We start from the raw sequence: 26,098 nt of genomic DNA, 5'->3' as shown, positions 1-26,098 counted from the left end.
GGAAGAAACATCCTGAGCAAATGAGGGGTGAGCGGCACGGAGACACGGCCCTTGGCCATACTGTTTAAGACTGGGTGCGAACACACTTGACAGCTATACCACTCAGAAGTAAAGCCACTGATGCTGCCGATGATCATCACGTGGGCTTGGGCCAGTGTTCCTCCCACGACTCCGACAGGCCCCTCACCCTCAGCCACCAGGACTGACCCTAGCAGGGCAGAGGCGACACAGCAGGCATCCATCAGGAGCAGCGTGCGCTGACAGTGTAAGCAGTTTCCCACGTCCACCTCTCCAGGGACCACCGTATGTTCCTGCACCGGCCAAGTCGCCTTCTCCATGACTTCCCTTTGATGGCCAATTTGGTGGAAGACATTCTTCCACCTGAGCCGGATGTGTCCTGGCACCTTCTAGGCTGTACACTGTGGGAGGCCTTCTTCTGGCCCTCCCGGCACACGCACCCCTGCTGTCCCGAGGAAGCCACTTGGCATGTCCCCAACTGAGAACCCGGAAGCAAGATCCTGAGAGCAGCACGTTCACAACAAGAATCCACACAAGCAGTCCGAACACTCTGCACATGGAGTGGATCCAAGAATCCAGCAAGTGCAGACCCCAGGCAGCTTCATGGAATGCAGAAATTCAACCACATGTGTAACAAGAGCTCTGAAAAGTGACATCCGTGCCACATTAGCGGATATTAGGAATATTCCGAGTGTCAGAACACTAAATATGAGTCTTAAGTGTCATTTCTCATAGGAAAATGGTTTTTCCCTTGTGTTGCAAAGGAGCTGACGGTGGCCTGCACAGATCTCTGGCCCTGCTTCTTCACCTTTGCTAAAACAGCCCGCTCTTCAAAAACATATTTCTCCGATGCCTCCAGAGACTTGTCCTGCCTTCAGCTGACTTTGGCACATGGTCTCCTGAGGCCAGCGGCTCCGACTGAGGGACAACGGGGCTGCAGGGGTCCCAGCTCCCTGCACCTGGGGAGGTCATGGCCTCCAGGGGTTTGGTGGTGTGCCTAAGAAAGCCACCTGGCCCGTGTCTCTGCAGAATCCCTTGTCTTCTCCCATCTGCACTCCTTCCCTGGCTCTTTCCCGCTTTGCAGAAGCAGCAGTGGCTCCATTTTCTCTGTATCTCCTCAGATCTTTCTTCCTGGGAGACGCACTGCACATTCTCATGCCTTCTGCCACTTACTAAGCCCACCCGACACTAACCAGAGCCAGGCCCTGGGCCACACTCTCTCCGTGCCTCACGGCAGGCTGCAGGCCCAAACTCCCATTCTCGCACAGCCAGCCACGCCTGGCGAGGAGGGAGCAGGCCCTCCATCCTAGAGGCTGATGGTGCCCAGCAGGATGGGAATGAGGAGGCAAAGGGGCCACTGCCCAAACCCAGTCTGAGGCCGAAATCTGACACCCATCTGCAGCCACCCAAGCCTTCTGCTACCTCCTGCAGAAACATGTTCTTGTTAACATATTTCTGCCAGCGGTACATGCATAACTGAACCCTCAGACGGTGGTACAAATGGATCTAATCACTTTAATCAGTCTTTTTACTAACAATATTAATATGGAGCCACCCGATGAGACAGTCATGCATACCACTGGGGATTCAAGCCACTCAGCTGTGAGACACATGAATTACAGCCCCGCCAGGAATGTATAAAAAGTGTATGTGCATGTATTTATATATATTTATTTTTTAAAAGCTTTAAGGTATAAAAAGATACTCAGACTTTCTAAGGGCCATGCTGGCAAGAGATAGGTAAATTCTACATAGCTACTCATTTGAGTTTTCCCAGAGCTCAGAGCAAGATTTAAGAATGAAAAGACCAGGAGATGTCGGCCCATGGCACGAAGTTCTACCTGTGCAGGCTGAATAAAGTCCGCTGGGCTAGGGCACTGCGAGTGACCACGGCCTTGACACTGCAGTGCACACGGGCACCGTGCTGGGAGCCGATGTGAGACGTCCTCACCACCACAAAAGGCGGCTCTGGGGGTGACCAGTGGCAATCTGTATACAGTGTGCCAAAGCATCGCGTGGCAAGCCCTGCACGGCCTGAATCTCTACTTCAATTACAACTCAATAAAGCTGCGGGCGGGTGACAGATGAACAGGTAGCAGCAACATGTCATTCTTCCCATGGGAAGGTGATTAAAAGGCCCTCCCCACTGTTCCCTGGGAAACAGGCTTCCTGATCAGCAAGGCAAGCTCCAGTTGGTTGGAGCAGACCATAACGAAGCACCTCCATTTCACCACCACTTTTCTGAACGGCAAAGCTTCATGAAAATTTCAGCCGCCCAAGATGAGGCCTGCACACGCCCCTTCCTCGCTCTGCTGGTGGAGGCACTCGGTGTAGTCTGGCCGGAAGACAGCATGTGAAATGGGTGACGGGGTGGAGCGTGCGCGCTGTCATTCCACATTACCGCTGTGCACAGAAGAGCAGATGCAAACCGGCCGTGATGAGCGAGGTGAAGGAGGGAAATGAAAATGTCAGCCGCGGAGAAGACTGTTAAATGGCACCAACTGCCCAGGCGAGGTGTCAGTCTGCCCATGTGCTGCTTGTCACCCTCAATCCATCATCAGAAAGGACAAGCCACCTCCGGAGGAATGAATGTCCCGAGCCAGGAGGCCGGCTAGGCCCGGCTCCCACTGCCTGCAGCAAGGCCTGCTCGGCCCCCTGTCCCTCTCCGGGCTTCACTGGAATCGGGCTGCTGTCAGGGGCAGCTCCAGAAATGGGCAGGCATGGAGCCTCCTGGCCTTCAAACTCCGGGGCAGCCGCCGACAGCTTGGCAAGCACCGGGCCGAGGTAAAGTGTGGTGACGCCGAGCATCTTTTAACGGACAGTCACTGAACAGGGGCACAGCTGCCTTCATGCAGTCTTTTAAAGAATGAAGAATCCAAATATTAGCAAAGAGGGTCACTGCAGGTGGCACAATGCAGGCTGAGAAGCAGCAGGAAGATTCCCCGGGGAAACGCAGGGCAAGTGGAATGGGCCTCCTTTCAAGAGGGGAAGAGGACACGGCTAGGGAAAAACAGCGAATACAGAGAGGCTGAGAAAAAGTGGTTGCCATTATAAGCTGTCTTCATGCTCAGGGAGAAGGGGAAGCTTTAAGTGTGGGAGAAGGAAAAAGACTATTTGTGCAATTCACTCCCCTCATGAAAAATGAAACCCATGAGAACTTTTCCTACTTCTCTCCGGGAAAACAGAATAGCCAAATACAGCCTATTTTCCCTCAAAAAGGGGGCAGGTGCTGAACCGGGCCCAGGAAGTGAAGGTGCCCACCACAGGGGGGTTTCCAGGCGGTTTCCATGGGGATGTGCTCCAGCAAGGCCTCGCTCGGGGTCTGGGGCTGTGGGTGTCATACATGGGTATTAACAGTGCTGATATGAAACGAGCACATTCAAAAACATTCGCATACAGAGCCTGGTACTTCAGGTAGTACATTTTGTCCAGACTATCTCTAGAATATGAGTCATTTCAACTACTCCAACTGTACTAACTCCACTGGGCTCCTCAGTCCCATGCGTTTCTAAATTTCCTCTTTTCCTAAAAAAAAATTAATACTTAAAATTTGAGAGTAGGATTAGGTTTATAGAACTAGGCACAAAATATTAAATGTCATACACTCTCCTCCCTCTCTCCTAGCCTCAGTTTCCCCAGTTGTTAATACCTTGCATTAGTGTGGTAGGTTTGTGACCACTGATTAACAAATACAGACATATTACTAGTAGTAACTGAAGCTCACATTTTATTTTAATACACTAAAAACAATTTGCATTCACCCCACAATTTGAGTTTATCGTTGGAATTCCTGCATATTCCTGCATAAACAGGAGACCAGAGACTCACATCTCATCAGTTTAGCTTTATTTATTTTGATTTTAATTTTGATTTTTATATTTTTGAGACAGGGTCTCACTCCGTAGCCCAGGCTGGCCTTGAACTCACAGTGATCCTCCTGCCTCAGCCTCCCGAGTGCTGGGATTACAAGCCAGTGTCACCACGCCTGGCTCTTTGAAGACAAGACCATGCCATCCTAGAAGGCAAGGATGAGCCACTTCCACCCAAAGCCTGAAGGCAGGGGGAAAGGGGCAGGCATTCCCACCACGGCTGGACTGCCAGCGGAGGCAGCCCCTGAGAGGGACCTTCCAGCTCCATCCCTGACGCCTGACAAGGAAGCTAAATAGTAAGAAGGATCCAAACCCAAAGCCAAGACCCCACTGTGCTGGCCCTGGCCACCAGCATCACTGATGTGGATGCTGGGTGACAAACTGTGGCACCCAGCGCAGGAGGGCATCGCCCCGTGGAGGCACCGCAGAGGCCCTGCCCAGCTCCCTCCATCCCCCAGCATGGCTGCTCCTGCATCCCTGGATAGCCGAGCTACTGCAGGCCTCTGCAGGGGCCTCCCTCACCCCCTTCTGCTCTCGGGTGGGCGCAGGTCCTCCAGGACCGCAGACTCGGTGCTGCCCAGAGCCTGGGCAGTGCTCAGGAGGCCCCTGACTGGGTGGACATGGCTGGGCAGCTCTCGGCCTGCTGTGCTCAGCACGGCCGCTCTGGGCCTGGCCCTGTCTTCACAGAGCAGCGGCACCGTCCAGGGCTCACCAAAAATAGCGTGGCAAGACAGGTGCCAACAGAGCTCCCAGAGAGACCTCGCCACATGTGGGCTGAGTCCTCTGGATCAGGGCAGTTTTCTCAAAGCAGGCGATGCAGGCCTGGGATCCCGGCTACTCCAGAGGCTCAGGCAGGAGGATCCCATGAGCTACGAGTCTGAGAGCACCCTGGGCCACAGAGCAAGCAAGACCTTTTCTCAAAACATCAAAATAAATGGATAAAGCACCAGTGCCCATTTCGGGAGAGACCCAGTCCTGATCAGCTGAGAAGCCAGGGGAGGGCCTCTCCCCAGGGCCAAGGAGCACTCTGGACCCTAAGGCCCGGGCAAATTCCTGAGGGTGAGCTGGGCGGTGGAAGGGTCCGTGTCCCTACCCCGCCGCAGTCACCAGATGCACCTCTGCAGGTGTTGGTCAGCCAGGCGGAGCGTCCTGGGCTGGCCGTTATCTGTGCTGTCCTGAATGGTAGTGGGTCGGAGACAGGCAAAACGAGCAGCCTCCGAAGGGGCGGAGGATGTGCTCACACCTCTACTGGAGGGTCTCTTTCAGCACTTTCGCCTACAAAGCTGTGCAAGCACCAGGCGAGGCTTCAGCATCCTGCAGGGAAGTGGCTTTGACTTTTTACTTCTACTCTCAAAATGCTTTTTGTTTGGTATGATCAGAAGTGTCAAAAGGAAAATCCTTTAGATCAATTAAATTCAGCAGAGTTTGAGCAAAGTAAACAAAATACAAACGACTCACAAATGGGACACTCCCAGAACTAGAGCAGGTTCTGAGAAGGTCCAACAACTGCCCAGGCAGGATTTTCAGGAAAATGGAACCGAGGCACAGAAAACTGGGTATAGCCTGGTCAACCAGTCACCTGGTTACAGCTTAGCTAGGTGTCTACAACTTGATCAGCTAACTGGCCAAGGGCTTTCCGGGCCCAGCCAGTCCCCAGAGACTGGGATGGAAGGCTATGGTCTGTTAGACTCACACAGGCGCTCAGTCCAAATCCGTGGCCTCCGAAGGGATCTACCTAACAGAAGGGTCCAGAGAAAGCCAGAGCTTGCCACTCTGAGAAGACCGGTGGGCCACGAATCCGTTTCATTTCTAAACAAGAAGGGTTTTCCTGGAATTGCTAGATGGTTACATAACTAGAATGTGAAACTTGATTATAACACAGGCACAAAAATGTGCCTAATACTGAACTACTGCCCTATAATACGGCAAATGAAATTGGTTAAAGTTCATTTTTAATACAAATTAATTAAAAGCCAACTTTTGTTTAAAAATTTAATATTTAATTATTTCCTGGGTTGCACCTAAAAACATAACATTTCTGCAAAAGTATTTTAAAGTCCATCACCCAAGTTTTTACAGACTTTTAGGAACAAATTCTTTCTCTTTTTACTTCAATATGACAAAATATACACAACTGTATAAAACAGCTGACAAAAGTTTTATGTAGACATATGAATTGAAATGAAATCTATGAAGCAAGTATATATTAAATATATAATAATAACCTTTGGCGTTAAAGGTTATCTTGTTTAACCTTGAGAAAAGAATAGCTTCTTAGTTACAGTGGACAGCTGCCTTGCAATGAGAATCAAAATATAACTTACTTTGAGCTTGAATGATGCAAGTGGCTGTCACTGTCCGAAGCTTTAATGAAGGCCGGGTCTCTTCCCAGGCAGGTGACTGGAGCACAGCTCATCTGTGTGGAATGACCTTGAATTATGCACGCTTTCTCTCAGAGTTCGAGTCCCAATTCTTTTCTAATTTTTCGTCTCTGGCTTGCCTACCCTACTGCAGTAGCACTTTCTCTTTTAAAGCAGTCCATCTTTAGTCTTTCCACAGGACTCATCTAAGATTGTTACGGGGATTTAGCTCAGTGGTTTCGCCGCCTGCTTCAAAGTGCAAGAACCCGAGTTCGATCCCCAGTACCCCCCCCAAAAAAAGATTGTTAGGGAACAACCTTTCTAACCCCCCCCATATGCCTTTAATTTTCTTGATAGAATAATTCTGTAAATTAATTGTATGAAACGTACAATCAGCTCAAGCAGGTGAGAACCTGTGCAACTGGTTCCTCTAGACACGCTCACTGTCTGCATCCACTAGGATGTCCTACAGGAATGCAGCGCACTGGTCACGTGTGTTTGTTAAAAATGTTCCACAGTACGTAAGGAGATCCTGATTTGAAAATTGTTAGCAGCTTTCCATTGCTGTGACACAATACCTGAGATAAATCAACTCCAGAGGACGCAAGATTTATTCTGGCTGAAGGTTTCATAGCCTTCAGTCCACAGTCAAAGATTCCTCTGGGGCCTTAACAAGGCAGAACACCATGGCAGGAGCAGGTGGGAATTCAACGCTCAAAGTTGCTCATCTTACGGCCGCCGGGAAGTGGAGAGATGAAGGCTGGGGTCCCAGGCCCCCTCCGGGGTAGCGCTCAGTTCCTGACTTTCTTCTCCAGGCCTCCTAAGGGTCCTAGCACGGCCCTGCATCACCTCAGAATGGTGAACAGATTCCCGTGGGGGCCTCTGAACCCTAACAAAGACAAGTACAAGTGCCCCCCGCCTTAAGAAAGGGTAATATGGGCTGGGGATTTAGCTCAGTGGTTCTGCCGCCTGCCTTGAAAGCAAAAGGTCCCGAGTTCAATCCCCAGTACCAAAAAAGAAAGAAAAGAAAGAGCAATGAAGAGTATGTAACAATCCACATTTCTAAAGGCAAACGGCAAAGTGTTTATTTGGAAAATCCCTTCCTCGTTTTGCAAAAAAGTATTCTTAGAGCACCTTTACCAAGTAAAAACCTCCAAAATATTATAAAATATTTCTTTTATGGCCTTCCAATACACAGGCCTTTAAGAGAAAAATATTATTATAAGTATTCTGAGGTACAAAAAATATTGAAAACATAACATTTTACGGAAATATTAGGTTTAAATATGTGCTGCTTGTTTAGTACAGGTTTTTTCCCCCTCTAACACTGAACTTGATTTCACTGATACTATTCTGGTAATATAATGATGTTCTAAAATTAATATATCATTCATGAATTGCACACATGTCCTAATGCGCTGTATAAAAGAAACACACAAAAGAATGATCTGGGAAAAAATTTACTTTCCTTTGGGCTGCCTTTTTTTTTTTAAAAAAAGCTCAGATTATTTTAAACTGCATATTTGATTTACTATTTAAAGAAATAATCATTTGGATTTCATGGTTCATTGAAATAAGCAAAAGAACATGGATTCATACCAAAAATGAAGAAATGTAGATTTAAGCCTTATTAAGAAACAGATTTTCCAGTATTGGGTTTTATTTCATCCTAGGCCAGTATGTAACGTTTCATTTTATAAAGTACGACTTGGGTAAAACAAAGCCCAAGCAATGAGAAGGGAGCAGGCAGGGACATGTGTTTTCACTTGTGAACACTCTATCTCATGGTTTCATAGAAGAATTTTATGTCTTTGCTCATGTAACAGGCCATATCTATTTTAAGAAAAGAAGCCTATATTTCAGTTTTATAAAATATTATGGTAAAAGTGTTTCCAAGTACTATGAAGAAATCACTCTATATACCCAGCGAGTGAAGTTTACCCTCCATCTCCTTTCATCCCAAATATGAAAAATTTATGTCACAACTAAAGGTAAACATTACAAAGCTGAAGAATTTTTTTAAGGACTAAAATAGGAATGAGAGGCTGTGACTAAACTCAGCCCCTTTACCTTCCCAGTGTGTTCAGCTAATTGGTCACATGCTGTTAAACCAGGGGGCAACAGCCACTCGAGAGTTCCCAGTGGGCATTAAAGCAAGCAGAGATGGGCACACACATGCCCTCAGCTTTCCACCAACAGGATCTGCTCCGAACATTTCTCTCTCCCACACATGATGCTGCTATGAAAGAGGAAGTGAAAACTGGGGAAAAAAAGAAAAAGAAAACAGAACAGAGGCTCGGTGCAGTATTTCCCACACTGTGGAATAATTTCTTTCATTCCCAAGATGATTCAAGTTGACAACTTGGTTCTTCTGGTTGCTTAGCTTCCTGACCTCAAAAAGTCCATTTTCTGACTTCTGTCTCCTCCAGCTGTTGACAGGCTAATGCCACCAACCCGTGTAATAAAACCTCCACCGGGTCTGGGATTAGGAGAGGAAATTGTAATGACAGGAGAAGAATTAGATGTGAAGTCTGCCCAACTTTTGAGACCACATCTTGTCTCTACAAGAGCACAAATAGTTCTGTGGAGGGAGGTTAATCCTGATCCTCCCGGGGCACAGCGCTGCAGAGCGCTTCCTGGGAAAACACAGGGACCTCTGCTTGCCTAGAAAACACTTCTCAAAACTGGATACAATTTAAAGTCATCCTCTACTTAGGAGTAATTTTTCTCAGCAACAAATATTCCATTTTCGTTCTTCACAGAACCGCAGCAACTAGCACGACTACTTCCTTTTCCATCCTCAACTATGTGGGGCAATGTGGACCACAGACGGTTGGGTCAGATGCCTTTGTGTCCCATGTGGTCACCGATCCTTTTGTGCCTTCTTCACCCTGCTGAGCCCCCAGGAGGATGGGGTCAGACCTGGGAAGGCCTCAGCCCATAGGCTTACCCTCTCAAGCCTCAGTTTCCTCATTCCTCAGATGAAAGGGAAGATTAATTAGAAAGTACATAAAGCTCAAAGCTGGACCAAGAGTGAGGAGTTAATAAAAATTTCACCTGTTTTTTACTGCCGTGTTCTCTGATTGTGACAGATTAATGCCAAAAAATTACCTTTACTCAATCACTGTGTTCTCAGTATCATATTAAATTCTGTAGGAAAGATTAATATAGGGCGTCATGCATCAGAGGCCAAAGCCCAGCTTTGAGAAACAGCCCACCCCCTAGGATTCTTGTTATCCCTCTGCGCATGTGCGCTACAATGAAAGTAAATGCATGTGTTCAGGCACGTGCGCTTCCTGTGGAGAACTTAACTGTCCCACTGTCATGTGTCAGCAGTCATATTCTGACACATAGTTCCAGATTTACTGAGACTTTCCCTGTCTCTCCTTTCCTCTCCTATTACTGTATTTCTGATCACATTTTTAACAACTTTCTAAGAACGGTTACGGAAAAGTAGATGTAAAATTTAACTGTGCATACGTATTTACTAAACATATTTCACACTAAGACGAATCTAGTGCTGCAATGGAATGTATCTATGAACTGCACTTCAGGCTTCAAAGCTCACACCTATTGTTAGAATTTATCCCCCATGGGTGGGAGGCAGATACTGTGTTTTCTAGTTTACTTGACTGGCTTCAGCTAGGGATTCTTTTACTTGCATCTGAAAGCACTGAATACACAAAGACCTGTAAGTTTCTCTGGCCCTCAGTGTCCTCCACACCACAAACTGCCTCACAAAAGACGATCTGTAAACTTCTGCCATATAATTTCAGATTGTGTGAATACCAGATCATTTGAGAAGGTATAAATATTTGTAATTAATTCTCTCCTTCAGACCCTGGAAGTTTTTCTGCAGTGAGTTCTGGTTTTCCGACAATCTGTTCTGAACAGGGGAGAAACCTCAGCAGCATAATAAAGTGTGTAATACTTCCGTTCACCTATGATGTAAGAAACCTGTTTTGGGCATCATCTCCCCCTCTTGTCAGTATCTGTCAATATCAATTATTTCCATTCTACCATTTTCTTCAACTACAGCTCCTCTCTGCCTCCACTACTCCTGCCAAACAAATGCATTCCCTGCAAAAGACTAGTTACGCACCTCCTGTAAGTAACTCAGGACTCACAATTAGTTACAAGTAGAATAAAGCATGATGAATGCTGTTTCCTACTTTACCAACTTGTTAAGATGTGGCAGCCTTCTTTGAGTAAATTTTCAAGCACAGAAACAGTCTAACTAGAAAGAAAACTAATATAAAAACACATTCTATTACTGGAAATGAGCCAAGGGAAATACAGCAAGAAATTGCATGTGCTACACTGTAAAGATACTATCTGCTCGTTCAACATATATGAGACCTCAAAACTTGAAAGTGTATAATCAGAAAATACTGAAAACCGGACATGAGATACCTAGTTTAAATTCATCACCCAAAAACCAAAAAAACTTACAAAGTAACATGCTACAGTTTTAGGGAAACAATTATTGTTTAAGATGATCCATTTCTCCACTGTGAAGAAAAGAGATTATATTTATTACTGCCGTAGAACTTAATTTTTCATTATTTTTTAGAAGTGTTATGCATATGCCTTGCACCAAGTGATTAAATCAAAAGAAAATCATTTTCTAAAAGACCCAAAAACAATGCACCTGCATTGTTGACGATACCAATTATTGCAGGATCAAGAATAAAAATAATCAACAGACTTGAGCATATTGTTAATAAATCTGAAATTAACATAAGACTCAACCTATTAATACTAAATTAATGAATGCATGAAAACTACAATTCTAATTTAAATTAATACCGTAATGTAGTATATACTTCCTGGGTTTGCCTCAGAAGATGGCCTTCTGAAGACGGTCCAGATAATATTCTGGGCCTTAAAAATGAACTTGAAATCATTAAAAGACCAGAGTAGTCAAAAATGTAGATGTTTTCAAGTACATGTCATTAGAGCAATATGTTTAGAAAATTATAAGCCACTGAGAGGTTTATACAACACAAGATACAAGGGCAGGCCTAGGATTTAGCTCAGTGGTTTTGCCGCCTGCCTCAAAAGCGCAAGGTCCTGAGTTCGATCTCCGGTACCAAAAAAAAAAGATACAAGGGCAGGTAGAAATATTGATAGCTAATGTCAAAGACTATCAACTGCTTTAGGTTTAAACCTTAGTCTTGTTACTACATTGTATTTTTCCAAAGCCTTAGGCCTAGGACAAAATATTAAAAGTATAAATTTTAAAACCAAATAAACTAGATCAACCACATAAAGTCAAAATTATGAAATGTTCAACTTCTGTCTTCCAAAAAGAACTTGCTCTTATAGACAGGATCCTCCTTATTACAAACACTACTCTGGTCCCCTTTCTACTAATTCCCTTTGCTGGGCCTTCTAAGGAAAGGGCCGCTTGGATGGGATCCAGGGAACATACCCTCTGCCAGACTCAAACTACCCAATCTTCAGTTTTTCTGCTTGATAAGAAAGGTTTCCATGTAAGAGCTGAAGTGTTGTAAGAAACTTTTATCATTAATGAAAGCATCAAGAACTTTAAATATCAGCTTCCCTGGTAAAAGCTAAGAATAATCCTTCATGCTTAAATGTATATCAAAATAATATAATATAACGGTAAGGTTAGCGTAAACACAAAGCTGGATTCTTGAACACTGATCTGATTCAGCTGTAGAATTATCTGTTAAAATAATGCAAAGCACCAGGAAAAGTTCAAAAATAGTAAACATCACCCGTTCTAATGAAGTTATAGGCTACACAGAACTTAATATTTGCATTCAATGCCAAACCTGTAAGGATATGTTCCACATATCCATCTTGCTCATCAATGCCTGAATTCCCTTCCAAGATTTTTCAATATGCATACCCTTGATTAATACCCCATTAGCCAGATGAAGCAGGGGAACCAAAAGTTTGAGCCTACCCTGGGCAGCTAAGACCATGTCTCAAAACAAAAATAAGTAAATAAATAAATAAATAAGGGCTGAGGATGTAAATCAGAACTCCCTAGGTTCAATCCTCAGTACCACAAAAAATAAAAAATAAAAGAACTTACTATATCCGTCAAAGAAATTTTAACAGAGTAGAAGGATATAAAGTCTGCCATAAAGAATATAAGCAAAAACACACAATTTAAGACACTAGACAGTGCCAGGCACATAGTAGGTGCATAATAAATATTTTTGAATGAGGAAGTAAATGAATGGTGCATAAGAGGCGAGGTATAGACATTATTACATCAACTTACTGTTCCTTTCACTTTCTACTGAAGACCCTGTCCAGCATAACTTCTAAGGAAGGCACTACAGGCAATTATGATCTCCTTTTTTATCTTGATTATAAAGAATCCCAATGTTTAAAAGAAATTAAAGAGTACAAGGCCAAAAACCTGAACAAAACAAAATTTTATTTTGAACAATGTCAAAAGGAAGGTAAATGAAATTTATCTTAAACTTGATAAAAATTCATCATTTTAACTTAAATATACATGAGCAAATTAATAAACTTTTAATTAATATAATTTTGTTGATATGACCCTACAGCTCTCAATTCCTCTGCCATTAACTTTCTCTTACTGCAATGTCCTCACTCCAAATCTCCAATCCTGCCCTTCTTTTTGGCCGTACCAAGGATGGGGACCCCAGGGCCTCATGCCTGACAGGCAAGGAGTCCACAATTGCATATCCCCAGCCTCTGGACCATTTCTTTTAATCTAATATCTCCAAGGCTTTGTTCAGAATGCAGCTTGTTGGCTGAAGTCTTCCGGCTCTCTCCACACTGCAGAGCCCATTTTCCTCCTCAGTGTGTCAGCGTGGCACACCCCTTCTCTCCTGCACGGACAGTAGTGTGGCAGGCATCTGCATGGGCCCACCTCCTCATATTTTAGCCCATTTATTGCCCAGGACAGGGCTCTGCAACTCTGAGATACACAATCTTTTGGAATCACTGCGAGAATGAATACAATACAATCATGACAAGGAAGGCTGGTTTACTTATAAGTCAATAAAACACGATACCAATGTGAAGATCAATGCCATTCATTGATCTGAAATTCACTTAACCGCCAGGCAAAACTCTAGGCCTTAGGAAAACCAAAGAGGCTTGGACTGAGCTATCTCTGTGAGATGAGCTCATCTCCAGCCCCAGGATAGGGTCTCTCCCAGGCTGTTGTCTATCCATCCAAGGCCTCCCTGAATGCCTACAGCACTTTGCAGCCGCAGTGGTTAATGGGCAGACGGAAAGAACGTGTCACACCACAAGTGCCAGCTCTCAAAGATGAGCGGCTCTCAACACATGCTTCCTGGAAGGCCACCTTTCTCCCTGTGCCCACACAGTGGGGAAACAGAGCATTATCTGCCCTGTGCAGTGTCTCACATTCTTGCCATTAGTCTTCCCACCCTTCCCAAATCAACAGAAGCCAAGTGAGTCACTGACCATAAATAAACTGAGTAACTAATCCTAACCAAATGGGGAACTCTGCCAAATTTGGTCCAAGTGGGGCATTCTATGGGTTTTAGGGTGCCACAGAGGTCTCTCCACATGTAACACATCCCCAGCTAATTTAGTTCAACTGCCTCAGCAAGGAAGCCATAGACAGGCAAACGCGACTTCTGGTTAGTCCCCAAAGACTCCTCCTGTCTCCAGTGGCTTTTCTGGGATTATTTCAGGCATTAACTTGTCTGTGCTCAGAAGTCTCTGCCATGCTTGGGCTCAGTATTATCCAGCTTCAAATAATCAAAGCTACTTAAATTTTAAAAGAACGTTCACACATTCATTATTGATTCCATGCATAAATAATTTATTAATCCCTCACAATGTACAAAGTCCTCTACAATCTTAAAGTATACTTAGAAAAGACATACAAAAACAAGGATAATACAAGGCAAGAAGGACTCTGGAAGGAGAAGAACATCATTTCCTAAATGATAAAAGCTATCATTTATTGAGTGCTCACTATGTATTAAGCACACAGTACTGTGCTAAGCACTTTATGCAAAGTATTAGTGCATTATATCATCAAGAACTACTTATCTTGTAGGAGGACAGACAAGAAGGAAATGAGACTTGGGCCCTGCATTATAAAATTGCCTTAGCCATAATAATGAGAAGCATTTTAAATATGGAACTATAAAATTAATGTTAATTTAACAATAAACATAAGTCTATTTTTTTCTGTTTTTCCATAGGCTTTTAAGACTCCAAAATATATGAGGAATACATTCCAAATAGACAGTATAATTTTAGAAAGCACAATGCAAGTTCATTTTTTTCTTTGTAAATAGTGATATTTTATTTTGATTTTAAGCAAAGAGATCCTCCCTGAAAACCTAAAACCCACCCCATGAGCTTTCAATAACACTAATTTAGTTTTACTTTTCTGCTTTAAAAAAACCCAAAGAAATAAAAAAGCGCCTGATACATTAATAATTCATTGTTTATTATCTCAGGGACATTTAATATGAAAATAACATCCTAATTTGTTACCATATGCATGTTATTTCTTGTTCATGTAAATAATTCATGCCAGAGACATTAATAAAAGCTTTCCACACTAATTGAGAGCATTTGAAATATGAACTTCAGAGCTCTTATCAGTAATCTGGGTAAACAGTGTACAAGGTGATGACTAATGGTAGAACTAAGTCAAACTGGAAAAAAGTCATAATCAAGAATTTCACTAGGATAGCAAAGAAAAAATGTTCACCAATGACCTGTAACGCGACAGGTGCCAAGTACTGGCAGCAAGTATCACAGGACAGAGGGAAGATATCTACTGGGTGACATCTGAGATCATTTTCTGTGGGCAACAACCCAGGTGGGGATTAAAGATAAGGAACAGGACATCAGTGAGGAAGGACGAGGAGAGAACTCCATGGCCAACGGAAGGACTGGGGCAGATTCCACAGCACCTCCAGGACAAGCAGTCTGAATGTGCCCGGCACTGTGGGAAGCCACTGGAGGGTCTGACTCACATCCTGGAAGCATCAGAGCAGAACGTCACGGGAGATGCTGAAGGTAGAAAGTGCAGTTGGTAATGCTGTCATTTACAGAAGAATCAGGCCAAGCAGAACTTGTGTGAGGGCAGACAGGGGCTGGAAACAGGAGAGAGGGGGCACAGGATTTACCAACTGGTTTAACGTTGGCACCAGAGAAATGGAGGAACCAAGGACAGCTGCAGGTCTTCCTGCTGGAGGACTGGACGAAGGGTCATTTCCTGAAGTCGGGGCATGGAAGAGCATCTTCAAAGAAAGACGGCCAATCAAAGATTCTAGTAAGACACTCAGAGGAGGCTGCACCCGAATCAATCTGTCAAACCCCAAGGGCCAATGCGCAACCAACAGGTGAGAACAGGAGGGATTCTGAGAGCTAAGGACATGAAGTCAAAGAGGAGGCATCCAGGAACTCAAAGAAACCAGAAGTAACAGAGGACAATTGCTGATGACTCCAACAGAGAACCAACCAAAGATGAATGGGAAGAAGGGCGAGAACAGGGAGCCGCTGCCCAGGTGGGACAGTAGGACTATGGATGCAGGAAGGAGAGCCCACACTGTCAAGCCAGGGAGCCAAGTACAAGGCCTCTGGACTCAGCAGCAATAGGCTTCCTTCCGGGGGCACTTGGAGTGTCCCAGCTCTGCAACACAACCAGAGAGCCCACTGACACGTACAGAACGGAAGAGCCCAAGACCCACGGTGTTCACAGTTGTGTGGCTGTGTCACAGCGCTCAGAACTGAAGTCAAGAAAGGAATACTTGGATGCTCACAGAGAACGATCACTCGCCGGTCTCCCGCCCGACACCACGGCTGTAATGACACACTGCAGCACCGTGCCTGTGTGGCTAATCCTGAGGATTTTCTATTATCCCCCTCGTGAGGATGTGCAGCATCAGAAATCTGATGGATTAATGAAACACTGTTACCACTAATTGCTGACATAAGACTATTTAGGGCACCTCGGCAATCACTGAATTCTCGCAGACATTTTCACAGCTTCTCAGAGCAGTGTCCTCATCAGCCTTGCTAATTCCCACGGAAACAGCACGCAGCTTTGGCGAGGGACTATTCTCTCTCCATCATTTCCAATCTGCAGCTCCTCCCCAATACTGTCCCTAAATCTAGATCATTCACTGGATGTCTCAGGTCCCCTCCTCCAGACTCCAAGCAGAATCAATGGCTGGAATTTTACATCTCCCTAAAGAGAACAGATATGATCAGGCCAGGGAGCCTTTCTCAGCTGTCTGGACTAGGTCATTGTCTCACAAAGTGAAGCAGCAGCTCTGCTCACAGGAGGAGCAACAAGTGGGGAGGCTCGGAGGTGCCCAGGCTGGAGATGCGGTGAGGCGAGCTTTGTCCCAGGACTCAGCCTGTGGAATTCAGCACAAGCTCTGGCCCAGCTGAACCCTTAGTGTCTATGTAAGCCTTAGGTCAACTCCGAAGCATCTCTGAGCTCCACCTCCTCATCTTCAACATCATGCAATCATGCCCCTTCTCTGCATGCAGAACGTCCAGGAGGGCTCTGCTGGAAACAGCACAGCTGCTGACTCAGAAAGCACCACAATGTGGTTCATGTCACAGCTGTGTCACTTCGAGGAACATGGACACACTACCCAGACAGCCCGATGGCAACTGGCCGCTGACCACCCTACCAACTCCCCCGACGCTGGGTCCATGCTCAACCAAGCTTCTCTCACTCGGCTGCAGCTTATACAGTTCAGGGCCCAGCGCAGAGCCTGGAATCATAGTTATCCACATAAGCTGATTAACCAGGATTTAGGGTTTGATTCACCCATACCTCATGATATGTTTAATTTGAGTCAATCGACACATGAACTTTCATAACATGCACAGTTAGAACTATGTCACCTTGAGGGATTTGCAGTGCTAGAACAGCAGGAAGAGCCACCCCAAGCCCAGGGGAAGGGCAGTAGTAGGGAAACCACCATCTAATGCGGAAAATTGCTCTGTATCATCTCTAGACTATTACCTAACCCCAGACTGGATCACACTCAAGAACACGCCCAGTGAATGCTCTGATATATGATGAAACTAAAAAGTCAGCCTTGTATTCATTAACCCCCTGTCACTCTGCACACAAATGCGCTACTGCTGCAAAACCAAAGGAAAGAAATATACCTTATCACAGTTCCTAACATCAAGAACTGCCGTGGCAGAAAACCAAGCTTATTGATTCTTTAAGAAAGGAAGGGTAAAAACAAAGGCAGAAATCAGCGTAGGTCTTGAGGAGACTAGGAAATGTTTTCTCCCTGGGATTCAGTTTCAATTTAAAGCTGAAAGGACACTGTGAGCTTGAAGATGTTGGGTGATTTGGTTAAAAGTCCAGAAGATTGGATTCGAGATTACTTTGTAATCTCATGACTTTAAAAGCTTCTTAATTAAGGACTTACATGTGTTTTAAATGAAACAGGACACAGATTTGTAGAAGAGAAAAGCAAATCATTATGAGAGACGATGTTTCTGACCTCATCCCCAAGACCCCTGAATTTCACGTGATCTTCAGGTCAAAAGGCAATCGGTCCAGGCACAATCAATCTGAGAGAGAGGCCCCTGCAGTGTAAAGCCCTGGCTGGACACATCTGGAGCCCCCACCAGATGAGAAGGCGGAAGGTGCCATTAATGGTGGGGGTGTTTATCTTCTCCCAAGGAGAGAACAAAGCTTTCACTTGGCAAAAGCTGCCTCCCAAGGGTCCCCGTGTGAGACACTGGCAGTGTAGCCCATCATTCACTCAAAGACGCTATTTCAGAATAACAAAGATGAAACTTTAAAAGCATTACTCCAAATTTCATTCTCTTATTCCCTCACATACACTTCTCAAATAAATCAGTAAATAGACCTAAAATCTACTCCATCTTCAACACACACTGTAAAATCTCCCTTCTGCATTCAGCAACCTGCCTGCTCTTTCTGAGCTCCAAACCCAAGCAGCAGGCCCCAAGGGACCTCTTGGGGCATGGTGGCCGGAGCCTCCAGGGTGCCCTGGACCAGAACTGGCAGTCACTCCTCCTCCCAGGTCCCCTCCCTTGCCCAGGCATCAGCTGTCATCAGGCCCACATGATGTCAGCCCCAGCTACTGTCCCACTGTTGCTGCCCTGGCATCTGCAACTGATCTGCTGCCACCGGTTCCTGTGCCCCCACCCGTGCTGTTAAATTCATCCTCTTCACAGCCTGCGTGATCTTTAAATGTACTGCATGTGTGCCTGCACATCTGCACACACGCACCATCTTGTCACCCAAGGTGCTCCAGACTACGGCTTCCAATCGCACCTAAGGTCTTTGATGCAGTTCAGCCCATCTGCAGTTTCCTGCTCTCATCTTCTTCTCCTCCAGCCTGCTCTCCCTCCATCCTCTCACTAGAGCCACAAGCTGGCCTTTCAGTTTGCAAAGCCTCTCACACATTCTCTTCACAGAGATGCTTCTACACATCTGTGATCCCTGCTTGGTGAACACACAAAACCCCTACCTGGCAACAGGTCATCAACTATGCTGATTAAACCTTAAGATGGTCAGGCTTCACCTTAAACTGAATGAATGAAGACACCTCGGGGCAACCAAAAGTCACCTTTTCAGGAGTGCCTGGATCATTCTGAGAGGTTAATGTCTGGATAGAGATGATCATGCACCAGATGCTTGAATTCTCTCAACCACATAGGTAGGCTCAAGATCTTCAGTTCAATCCAAGATCTTACTCCAATCCGTGGTCCCTCACTGGGGAGGCCTGGTGACCCCTTAGCTCAGTGGCTTTTCTCAGAACAGTCGCGCTTATTAAAGGTAACTCAATGAATCGAAGGGACTTTAAAGAGGTCCAATGCACAGTGGTTATAAAACCAGCACTAGGGTAGATGGAGACAGGCTGGAAACCCAGCCCACCCTCCAGGGGCCTGAAACTGCAAACCCACCCAGCCTCAACTGCAACAGTATTATGCCTCCTCCTATCTGGGTGGACGTAAGAATTAAAACTGCTCACGCCTGGAAAACGTACTGCCTAGTGCCTCCCCTATGAAGGTGCACATGGATAAGTGTGTGCTGCTTGAGTGCAGGCGCTTTGTGTCTGTTTTGTTTGCACAAAAGGCAAGGACTGAGGGTACAGCGCAGTGATACAGCACCTGCCAAATGATTCCCAACACTGCATGGGGAGGCAAGGGCAGGAGAGGGGAAGGGAAAAGACAAGAGCATCATCTGCCTTACTGGGTATTCCACCAGCTGCTGAATGCTGGAATTATTAACTGTCATGGATAAAGCTACAATTTAACTTTAAAATTTTGAATGTAGTTTTAAAAAGAGAACAGAAGATAGAAATGATGAGGTTAGTTTTCCCTTTAGTTCAAATTAAAGCAGATTCTTTAACTGACTCTTAAAATTTCTAACTAATGGCTTTGACAGATTACACAGTGATTTAAACATCTCATTCTTTTAAATAAAATAGCACAGGACATGTGTGATTTAAAATCAAATTGTTGTACCATAATTGCAATTTTCAGAAAGTGATATCATCTCTTTAAATTCTCATTTCAGAGACAATAACTGCTGTGCAGTAACAGTACACGGGGGATAATAGCAATACATTAAATTAGCTGCGTTAATTTTAAATAGAATCATTAAACTAATCATTTTTCCTGAGTTATGTTATGCTTGATATTAAAGTGAAAAAAGTCAATGCTTCAGACACTTTTCAAAATCGTGTCTGGTACACAAAAACTGGTACATAGAATATGTCCTGACATATGTATATTGCTACATATTACTAATTAAACTCCTATATTTGTCATGCAACCATCTGAAAATTCCTCAACTATTTTAGAAAAAATCAAGGTGATATTTTCAGTGTTCATACAGGGTACAGGAGCGCCACCCACCAGGAGGTCCGCACAGGACCTGTGCACAGGATGTGTGTGTGCACGTGTGTGTCCGTGTGCACATGCATGTGATGCAGAGGATGGAACCCAGGGCCCCGTGCATGTTGGGCAAGTGCTCTGTCACTGCGTAACACACCATGTGCACAGGAGCTCTGATTTGGAATAAATGAACCTCTTTTTGACTCTAGCTGTTACAACCAACAATCTCTTTCTAACTTCTTCTATGTTGCAATCCTGGGTGCTGCTGCTTGTAGAGGTCCTTAGGGTTATCACTGGGTCAGAGACCAGTCCTACTCTCTCCCACCAAGCCCCCATTCTCCATGCTTAAGCAGCTAAGCAAAGCCCAAGGACCCAAACCTAGTACCTGTGGTGCCCACCCTAATGTCGCATCCTCCTGTCCCCCTAGAATCAAGCACAAGACCTGCAAAGTGCTTGCTAAATCCTGCAGACTCAGTCTGCTGGGCACTCTGTGTCCCTGAGAGCTGCTTCCAGTGAATTCTAGGCCCTGAGACACGAGGACCAAGACCTTCACCCAAAAGACAGGTGTGACCAGGCAGGGCCAGTGCTCCCGGAAGCCAGCATGTCACACAGAGGCACGGGGAGGTCAGGCCCAGGACGGGCTCAGGATGTGTGCCCACACCAGGGAGACTGGCTTCCCCAGAGCCCCAGGGCAGGGGTTACAACCTGGAAAAGCAACAGGTCTGTGTGGAAGGCTCAGAGGGACTGAATGTTGGTGGCCAAAAGCTGAAATGGGGAAGGGTCCTGCCCAGAGAGGTGACGGGCAGCGCTGCGCAGGGTGTAGCGTCAGGAGGTAAGGGAACAGCAGCTTCAGGAAGGCCTCTGAACTCCACCCGTACTCCAGGGGGAGTTGTCTCAGAACATTCAGAAAAGAAACAAGCCAGGGAAGCCCCTCTGCAGGGAGGAAGGACCCCAGGTCATGCACGGGGACCTCAGGTGTACAGCCGCTGTCCAGGGAGGAGCCGCTGAGTCCCCAGCACGGGGACGTGACTGGACACAGTGAGGAACCGGGTCAAAAATCTCCCAACTCAGACTCCGTGTGGAGCCCAAATGACAGGCTTTCTGCTCACAACACCGGTCATGTTCTGTGCATGGACAGGGCAGGGGCCACACTAGCACTAGTCGTCTATGTGCCCCTTCCACCTTACACACACGTGTCCCACCAACCCCGTCCAGCTTGGCATCGGAGTCATCAAGGGAGTCGCTGGCCGGAAGCAGTTTCCAAGGCCTCTTTTATGAGATTGAAATACGAAGTGTCCCATCTGCTCATCCGCATATCAGCCCTGCACTCTGCTGAAGCAGCTGAAGCCCAAAGGCTGTGGATCCCTTTCAAAGGACAGTGGGACAGCAGCCTTTGCTAAGGCCAGGTGCACGCCTCACCGAAGGTATGGCATTTCCTGTATCATACTGCCATACTGGACAGCACAAGGACATAGCCTAGTGTAAACTCCGCTCTAGAATAAAGGCCTACTTAGGAGCAGAAAGTTCAGAGGATGGGTCTACACCACCTGTCCTTCTGCCAGCATGATCCGGGAAAAGATGCCAAAATTTTAAGAGCTTCTCATTCATAGCTTCCAAAGATGCCCCCACCCCAGTCTCCCAAGCGAGAAGCATGAAAAATGAAGCTGCAAGGTGGAAGTGACCCGTTCCAGCTGCACGGTGCAGACCCGAATTTCAGGCCAGGCTTGTGACCGTGACTGTCATTCCCTGTCCATGGTCACTGGTGTTGCTGCAACCATCCCGGGCCTGACAGAGACAGAGTAAGTACACCTGCAGTCTCGGACCCGCTGACTCCCTAGCTTTCCCTCCAAGTAGGCATGGGGGATTATAATAAAAAGCCTAACTTTCTGTCCTCTTACCTTGCAATATAATTTCACCATAGGGCAAGGATTAGGCTGCAGTCCTCCTTCATTCTTCAGCCAAAAATAGCAAACTGAATCAAACAGTGTGGGAAACTAGACTTCTAGAAACATCTGTTTGTATTCAATATGATAAGAGTTAGGACATTACTAACTAAGTGAAACCAAATCAGGAAATCTGGAAACCTCTGATTTATTGATGAGTTATTAGGTGCTTTTCTTGTAAATACTTTTATATCAGGAAAGGAAGGAAGCACATTTGAGATGACTTTCCAATCCCTGCTTTAAAAAAACAACTTTGAATTTGGAGTTTTCTTAGCCTTCTAAAAGCCTTTTTTCCCCACAAAAGCTTTTATCTCATTACTCTCCCTAAATATATACTCTCGAATGACAGCTACAGGTGCACTTCAAGCTCTTGCAGTGGACTTCCTGTAAATTTTGTTAGAGGAAAAAATGATTCCTCTAAGGTCCTTCGAAGCCGCTGCTCCCCCCGGAGGAGCTGGAGGAGTCTGCCTGCTTCCTCAGACAGCAGCAGCATGGGCCACGGCCTGCACTGTTCCAGGGCTCCACACGCCCTGACCCCCATGGCCTCACAGCTACTCCTGTCCCACTTCACAGACGAGGAGACCGAGCACTTAAGCAACTTGCCCAGGCTGCACAGCTGGGGGAACACAGGGAGGGTTCAGATCTGCCAGGCCATGGACTTTCCCCCTTCAAGGGATCCAGGCTGATTTCTAGCCGAGCCGGTGGGGAGGAGTCCCTTCAAGGGTGTGAACAACTTCCCTGTGAGGGGAGAGGAAGGCTGTGGAGTCCAGCTCCTCATTCTTTAGGGGGCCGGCTGAGCCCAGTATGTGGAAAAAACACGGAAGCCCATCTGCCAGGGGTCAGGTTCTCATTCAGAGCTGTGAATTGTAACTGTGGGGCCCTTGGCAAACCACTGGGGACCTCAGTTCCAAAAGCTAAAATCCCAGAAGCCGGGGAGAGAGCATCTGCATGGTCGTTTCCAGTCTACAGCTGTCTCCCCCGTTTCAGACCCACCAGGATTGGCGGTGATACCAGCTTCTCCTGTGGGGTTTCCACACCTCCCTCCCCACGGGCCCCACAGCGCTTTGTGTTCCAGGAGCTGGGAGGAGCATTGCGCAGCGCAGCGCTGGGCTCCGTCCACCAGCCCGAGCCGGCCTGCAGCAGCTCCCTGGGGTCTGTTGGACTTGGCTGGGGGAGTGAGTGTCAGCCCCCGCCTGCTTGTTCTGGGTAAGTGCACAGTGGCTGTCACACAGGGGCTGTCTGTCTCACTCTCCAGGTGAAGGGTCTGTAACAAAAGTAAGTTTGGCCTGCTCTTGCTGTCTTCACCACGAGACACAGCCAGGGGCCCTGACCACACGCAGCCCTTCAATCCTGGACTCCGCAGTGAGCCACATAAACTTCTACAGTCTGAAATTACCCAGCCTGCAGTGTTTGCTGAGGGCAGCCCCAAATGCAATAAGACACCAGACCTTCATCATCTCTCCCCAAAACTGCTAAGCCTCATCAAAAGGTAGAAGCAGAGACGCTCAACGTCTCATTAACAGGGAAAGACTGCTTGCAACCTACAAGACCAAAGGCGCAAAAAGTCAGAATGCACAAATTACGGACTGGAACAAAAGTCGTACGCAGCTTTAAAAATTACATTTTCCAAAATAATTTCCCAGCATGGAAAAATGAGGACAATCTAAACAGTGCAAACTCTGGGCTGTAAAAGCTGCACATGGACCCCGCTCCCTGCTCTGCACAGGAGGAGGTGACCCACGCGACACAGGCATCCATGGCCGGAAACCTGGGAGAGACATCGCTTATCGCCTTCTTGGGTAATCAGATTATGTTGTTTTCCTTTCCATACTTCCAGGTATTTCCTAGTTTTTCCTACAGTTGTGATAGAAGACTTTCGTATTTAGAAAAAAGGTTAAAATGAAACTGATTTTTGACAAAGAAGAAACATATTTTTCAAATAAAGGTAAGACCTACATCAAAAACAAAATCACTGGAAGTAACTAAATCATAAAATATCACCCCGACAAGCAATTACCTTAGGCCAAGGGAAAGAACAAAACAGAATTTCCAAGAAATAGAATTACTAAAAATTCAAATAGCATTAAAATACACAAATTTAACATACTGAAGATTTAGGAATAAAAAAGGCATCATAAAAATTTACACCAGTTTTACTGCCCAGAATCACAGAAAAATCAGAAATGGAAAGTTTTAGAAAATAATTTTTCCTCTTACGCCTGGAAGAAAAATCTTGGCGGGGTTTTATGGTTAGAGAACTTGGCAGAACTGCGCCTGTTCAAACAACCCCATTTTTCATTCTCTTTCAAACCCAATACAAACGTACAGACGTGGCCGGGCTAAGGGCTCCGTCGCCCTCCACACTCAGATTAAATAAAGAAACAGAGCCCCGCTGACCAGCAGCCTCCCGCTGCGGCCTTCCATCGTCCAGGCTGGCTTGGGCCACCATGAGGTCCCTTCCTCCTGTCCCCAGCAGAGTGTCCCCTGGTTATAAGGGCCTCGCCCTACCTCTATTACATGGTGTAGCCCATGGGACCTCGTGCCCAGCCTGGCAGGCCGCGAGGACCCCTCAGAGGATCCCAGATGGCACCTGGCCATGGCCGGGGACCCAGACATGCTCTCGCGAGTCCACCACCATGCCTGTCCTCTGCTTTCTTTTTTCACAGATAACAACCATGTTACTGCTTGATTTTGAAGAATAAAACTGGTAAACTAGGGGGACTGGCACAGACTACGAGAACCCAGTACAGAACAGTAAGTGCCACTACAGACCACCAGGAACCCAACAGAGACCATTAAGAGCCAGAATAGGACAAAGGGAACCCAGTGTCAAGCATCAGGAGCCAGTATAGGCCACAGGGAAACCAGCACACATCATTAAGAGCCAGGACAGACCACAAAAACCCAGTATAGACCATCAGAAGTGAGCATGGACACAGAGAAAGCAGTACAGACTATTGTGAGCACACCACAAAGCACTGGAAGCCCAGTACAGACCACTGAGGCCCAGTAGAAATTCTTCCCATTGGGCCGGAGATTTAGCTCAGGAGTTTCGCCGCCTGCCTCGCAAGCTCAAGGACCCGAGATCAATCCCCGGTACCAATCAATCAATCAATCAATCAATTCTTCCCACATCATTAAGAAGCCTGACCCCTACCAGGAACCAGGGACTTTAGAGGGGGAAGGGGGGTTAGAAGCTCAAAAGATAAATAGGCATGTACACATTTTAGGATTCCTAAACCAAACAGTGTTTTATGAATCATAAAAAATCAAAAATACTCTTCTGACCCATTAGTGACCATAATCCAAACACCAACAAGCCCAAGTGCTAGCAAGGATGAGGCTCGGTGCGAATGGTCACCACTGCTGTGGACTTCAGCCTGGAGTTTCCCACAGACTCAACTTCCTTGTACCACACGACCCAGGAACCACAGTGCGGTACTGACCCAGAGGTGCTGAGAACTACATTCACACAAACACCTGCATCCAGGAGTGAACAGCAGATGCCCATCAGGAGGCAAATGGACACATGTACTGGTCCATCCTGACAACAGGGTATTATTCAGGGCTGAAAGAAATGAGCTTTCAAGCCAGGAGAGACGTGGAAGAAATGTGAATGTGTGCTGCTCAGTAAAAAAGCCAACCTGAAAAGGGTTCTAACATTACAATGCCCTGCAAGGGGCAAGTCCCAGAGCCATACAAAGATCAGGGGTTAGCAGGAGCTGAGGGAGGGAGAACGGGGGACACAGGGCTCCTGGGGCCGTGACATGACTCAGTATGAGACTGTGACGAAGCACACAAGTCACCATACATCTGTCCAAGCCCATGGAATACATAACAACACCAGGCATGGACATGGACCTCGGGTAACCATGCTGTGACCACGCAGGGTCATCAGCTGTCACGATGTGCCATGACCACGAGGGAGGCTGTGTGCAAACGAGGAGTATACGGAACATGGCTGCACCTTCTGCTCAATTTTCTTGTGAAACTAAACTGTTCTCTAAAAATCTTTAAAAAACAAAACAACAACAGAACTATATCCTTC

The 26,098-nt window shown here is 46.2% G+C and overlaps 1 protein-coding gene across 7 annotated transcripts in view; it reads right to left on the bottom strand.

The window, feature by feature from the left end:
- The window catches only part of Ptprm (protein tyrosine phosphatase receptor type M), a 675,227-nt gene that overhangs the window by 600,838 nt on the left and 48,291 nt on the right, over window positions 1–26,098 (bottom strand). The window contains exon 2 of one of the 7 annotated variants that reach the window (XM_087189945.1): window positions 6,212–6,303. The exons of the other annotated variants lie outside the window; for them this stretch is intronic. The gene's annotated coding sequence lies outside the window, so the exon portion shown is untranslated. The remainder of the gene's footprint in view (window positions 1–6,211; window positions 6,304–26,098) is intronic. 7 annotated transcript variants of the gene reach the window in all.

Source organism: Heterocephalus glaber, unplaced genomic scaffold, assembly GCF_053883595.1.
Source record: "Heterocephalus glaber isolate CG9 unplaced genomic scaffold, H.glaber_assembly_v1.0 deba00000331, whole genome shotgun sequence".
Taxonomy (NCBI): domain Eukaryota; kingdom Metazoa; phylum Chordata; class Mammalia; order Rodentia; family Bathyergidae; genus Heterocephalus; species Heterocephalus glaber.
This window is presented reverse-complemented; position numbering and strand designations above follow the sequence as displayed.